This window comes from Sphaeramia orbicularis, unplaced genomic scaffold, assembly GCF_902148855.1.
Source record: "Sphaeramia orbicularis unplaced genomic scaffold, fSphaOr1.1, whole genome shotgun sequence".
In the NCBI taxonomy this organism is placed as follows: domain Eukaryota; kingdom Metazoa; phylum Chordata; class Actinopteri; order Kurtiformes; family Apogonidae; genus Sphaeramia; species Sphaeramia orbicularis.
The window spans coordinates 4,571-9,959 of record NW_021941470.1 but is presented as its reverse complement, the minus strand read 5'-3'; the positions used below and the strand labels follow the sequence as shown (position 1 = coordinate 9,959).

The following is a 5,389-nucleotide window of genomic DNA, read 5'->3' as shown; positions in this document are numbered from 1 at the left end:
ACTATCCTGCATGTTTTAGATGTATCCCTCTTCCAACACACCTGATTCAAATGATAAGCCTATCATCAAGCTCTGTAGAAGCCTGGTAACGACCATCAGGTGTGCTGGAAGAAGGAAACATCTAAAACATGCAGGATAGTGGCTCTCTAGGCCCAGGGTTGCTGACCCCTGGTCTAGTGATCAAAGATGGAACAACAGATTAAAAAAGAACAGCTTTAAAATAAATAGATAAATAAATAAATAGAATTAAAAAAAGAACTACAGCTAAAAAAAAGAACAACAGATTTAAAAATAAAAAACACTGCTAAAAAAACAGCTGCAATGATTGAACCAGGTTTATATTGGATTTATATTTGGTTATTATTAATATTAATAATAATAATAATAATAATAATAATAATAATAATAGTTGTTGTAGTAGCAGCAGTAACAGTAATAGTGGTAGTGGCCATTATAGTCACCACGGCGGAAACTCTTTAGTTTTATTTTTGAAATTAACCGGAAGTGGTAGTTGCTCCGGCCTGAGTTGACCCACAGCTTCAGCTTCAGTTTCAGCTTCATCATCTGAACCAAACAGATCCCAGAGTCTGTCCTGACTGTGACCCAGATCAGGTTCAGTTTTATTGGACTACAGATGGACCCAGTGGAGGTAGACGGCAGCGTCCTGGAGGGGGTGAGTATTCACCGGATCACACACCGGACTGAGAGCCGCTTTGTTGTTCCATGATGCTAACACGCTACCTGAAGGCTAACGGCAGTGAGTGTGCCGGGTAGCAGCAGCGGTTAGCAGTGAGCTGATGACCAGCTCTGACTGCTGTGTTTGTCCGGTGTGGGTTCTCACAGGGCGGACAGATTCTCAGAGTGTCTGCGGCTCTCAGCTGCATTACCGGATCCTCCATCAAAATCACCAAAATCCGAGCCGGCAGAAGTACACCGGGACTCCGGTGAGTGGCTTAGCTCCGCCCGGCTAGCCTAGCAGGCTAACAGGCTAACGTTAGCCTATTCATGGAAGTTGTCCCTGTTGTGCTGAATGCTGCTCCCTGCTGAAAACTGCTCCCCCTTCCCAAGTCAGCCATAAATAGGACAATGTGCACCAAATTCACCCTGTCACAGCTTTAACTCCTTTCTGGCTGTAGGCTATGAAATTAACTGAATTATTCAACCTCTGAACACCATCACAGCTGTGTAGAAATTAACTAATGAATAAATTGTAAGATACAGCAGTTCTGTTTTTTATCTGTTTAATATTAAAGAATGTACAAACTGTAAGGTATATAGAACTGTCTAAAGTTAAATCTCAGATGCACAACACACAAAGTATATAACAATATAAACAGATACTGCTGAAAACTACATCACCTGCGGTTGGGAATGCATTTTTCAGCAGGGACCAGAATTTGGCATTAGTTACTGCCAAAACTGCATCTCTCATCAGAATTAGCCTGTGAAGCTAAAGGAGTGAAATGACTTTAGCAGCACACATTTGGAGTTATTCTGGTGTGACAGGGTGAATTTGGTGACCTTTGTCCTCTTTATGGCTGATTTAGGAAGGGGGCTGCTTTCGGCAGCTACTGGTGATGCAGTTTTCAGCAGGGAGCAGAATTCAGCACAACAGTCCTGTTAGCACAGTTCCTTAGCAGATACAAAGAGAAGCTCAGTCAGGGGGATTTTTAGCAGACAGACTCCGGTCTGGGTCCGGTGGTCCAGACCAGGTGCCGGGTCGGTTTGGGTCTGGTGGTTCAGACCATAACCCTGTCAACCTGTGTACTTGTGTGTTCAGACCTCAGCACCTCAGTGGTCTCCAGCTGGTCTCAGATCTGTGTGTTGTTTTTTTGTGTATCTGTGTGTTCAGACCTCAGCACCTCAGTGGTCTGCAGCTGGTCTCAGATCTGTGCTCTGGAGTTCTGCAGGGTGCCACCATCGGATCCACTGACATCAGCCTGACTCCAGGAAAGATCCGATCTGGAAACCACACAGCTGACACACAGACCGCAGGGTGAGTGAGTGGGTTCACCAGTGGGTTCCACAGTGGGTTCCACAGGTCCAGTGGGTTCATTTGTCTTGTCCATATTCTGTTTGTTTTTATGCTATTGATCATTTCTGTGGTGTTATTTTCTTTGACCTGATGGATCAACTGTAACAACTATAGGATAATGAAGGACTGTATGTGTGTGTGTGTGTGTGTTGTATATGTATGTGTGTATATGTGTTTTCTATGTGTGTGTGTGTAGGAGTGGTGTCTGCTCTTGCAGGTTGCTCTTCCTTGTGCTCTTTTCGCTGAGTCTTCATCACAGCTATGTCTGAAAGGAGGAACCAATGCAGAGATGGCCCCACAGATCGACTACACCCTGAAGGTAAAGGGTTCACACTGAGGGTCTGTTTTAATCTAAAAGGTCACACTGAGGGTCTGTCTTAATCTAAAGGGTTCACACTGAGGGTCTGTTTTAATCTAAAGGGTTCACACTAAGGGTCTGTTTTAATCTAAAGGGTTCACACTGAGGGTCTGTGGATCTAAAGGGTTCACACTGAGGGTCTGTGGATCTAAAGGGTTGACACTGAGGGTCTGTCTTAATCTAAAGGGTTGACACTGAGGGTGTGTCTTAATCTAAAGGGTTCACACTGAGGGTCTGTTTTAATCTAAAGGGTTCACACTGAGGGTCTGTGGATCTAAAGGGTTCACACTGAGGGTCTGTCTTAATCTAAAGGGTTCACACTGAGAGTCTGTCTTAATCTAAAGGGTTCACACTGAGGGTCTGTGGATCTAAAGGGTTCACACTGAGGGTCTGTGGATCTAAAGGGTTCACACTGAGGGTCTGTGGATCTAAAGGGTTCACACTGAGGGTCTGTCTTAATCTAAAGGGTTCACACTGAGGGTCTGTTTTTAATCTAAAGGGTTCACACTGAGGGTCGTTTTAATCTAAAGGGTTCACACTGAGGGTCTGTTTTTAATCTAAAGGGTTCACATGAGGGTCTGTTTTAATCTAAAGGGTTCACACTGAGGGTCTGTTTTAATCTAAAGGGTTCACACTGAGGGTCTGTTTTAATCTAAAGGGTTCACACTGAGGGTCTGTTTTAATCTAAAGGGTTCACACTGAGGGTCTGTTTTAATCTAAAGGGTTCACACTGAGTGTCTGTTTTAATCTAAAGGGTTCACATGAGGGTCTGTTTTAATCTAAAGGGTTCACACTGAGGGTCTGTGGTGCAGTTGAAGGGTACAGTTCACTCACTGCCTCTGTTCTTCTTCCTCAGGTCTTTAAACCCATTGTAGAAAAGTTTGGAGTCAACTTTGACTGTGATGTCAGAATGAGGTGAGATGGGAGTGACACATAAAAACATCCATGAATGTGAGAGTGTTCAGGAGCTGTTGGACTAATAGTGCATCTGTGTATATGTGTGTATATCTCTGTCTCTCTCCTTTCTCTCTCTCTCTCTCCCCTCTCTCTCCTCTCTTCTCTCTCTTCTCTCTCTCTCTCTCTCTCTCTCTCTCTCTCTCTCTCTCTCTTTTCTCTCTCTCTTTCTCTCTCTTCCCCCCCCCCCCCCAGGGGCTTCTATCTAAAGGTGGGGGGGAGGTGCGGGTGTCGGGTCTCCTGTCAAACACCTTCAGCCTGTCGTCCTCACAGACAGAGGAACCATCACCAAGATCCACGGACGAGCGTTTGTCGCTGGAGTCCTCCTACAAGGTAAAGGAAGTGATGTCACACAGTGGGAGGGGCTGGAGTCCTGCCGTACAAAGTACACCTCACACTCAGACAGGAAGTGATGTTGTAGTTAGTTAGTATTGGATAGTCTGCTCACCATCTGCTCTGTGGGCCTCAGTAGTTAGTTTTGGTAGTAGTTATAGTTAGTTTTATTTATGGTTACTCTGCTCACCATCTCCTGCTTTCTCCTCAGTTGGCTAAGGACATGTGTGCAGCTGCTGTTCGAACTATCAGGAAGGAAATCAAAGAGCTGTACATCAACATCCAGGCTCTGCAGGAGAAGGACAATGCCTACGGCAACGGAAACGGCATCATGTAAGCTCCACCCACCTGTCAACGCACACCTGACGGGCTGAAGTAAGCTCCGCCCATCTGTCAGTGCACACCTGAGGGGCTCAAGTAAGCTCCGCCACCTGTCAACACACATCTGAGGGGCTAAAGTAAGCTCCGCCCACCTGTCAACATACACCTGAGGGGCTAAAGTAAGCCCGCCCACCTGTCAACACACCTGAGGGGCTAAAGTAAGCTCTGCCCACCTGTCAATGCACACTGATTGGCTAAAGTCAGGAATCCTGAATGTGACTGACACAGCACATCCCACCTGACACACCACATGTTAGGTGGGTTCTGTTAGCACTGCGGCTAACGGGTCAACCAGCTAACAACAAACCTGTTCAGTGCAGATCTAATTCATCCCCGAAATGAGTCTGCTCATGTAACAGAAACATGATTAATACAGATGAAAAATGAATGACATTTAAAGGTGATTAATCTGAATTAATCCACAGCAGTTCTGTGATTAATCTAAATAAATATGTTGACAGCAGTAGTTTTTCTTCAGAATCATCGCAGAGTCGTCAACAGGATGTCTGTTTGCAGGGTCAGCCCTGGGGAAGAAAGGTGAGTTGGGGGGGTCAGTGATCTGGAATTTAGTTTGTGTAGTAAGAGGTGGACACCTGAGACTAAAAGACAAAAGACCAAAGACATGGAATTGAAGCCTCAGACTGTTGGTACAGATCTAAGAGCTGGTGTTTGATTAGAACTTTTGAAGATTTGGATTGAACTGATTCAGCTTTAGCTTTAAACACACAGATGATTAGAACAACAGACTGACAGTGGAAAACACATGTGCATTTATTGGGGGGGGTCTGTAATGAGTTAGTGTACCCAGACAGTTGTGTGTCTAATGTGTGTGTGTTTCCAGGTGTGTATGCAGATAAAGTTGGTATTGAAGCTGCTGAGATGCTTCTGAGGAACATTAGACACAACGGCTGTGTGGACGAGTTCCTGCAGGACCAGGTGAGGCTCCGCCCTCTGTCCTGACCCCAGGGTGACCTCTGACCCAGGCTGACCTCTCTGTCCTCTCTCACTAAGCTCTCATCTTCATGGCGTTGGCCAATGGAACATCTCGGATCCGAACGGGGGCGGTGACTCGCAACACAGACGGCCATTCATGTGGCAGAACAGCTGACTCAGGTGAGACTGACAGCAGTGTCGCCATGGAAACCACCTGACACACACACACACACACACACAGAGCAGCGTCACCATGGAAACCACCTGACCCACACACAGAGAGCGTCGCCATGGAAACCACCTGACCCACACACAGAGAGCGTCGCCATGGAAACCACCTGACACACACACACACACACACACACAGAGGCAGGACCGGGACGAACACAGTCATG

At 46.1% G+C, this 5,389-nt stretch overlaps 1 pseudogene; it reads left to right on the top strand.

Annotated features, from left to right (window-relative positions):
* Nucleotides 1–321: 321 nt before the first annotated feature.
* LOC115415914 (RNA 3'-terminal phosphate cyclase-like) lies at nt 322–5,021 on the top strand (annotated as a pseudogene).
* The last annotated feature ends 368 nt before the right edge of the window (nt 5,022–5,389 follow it).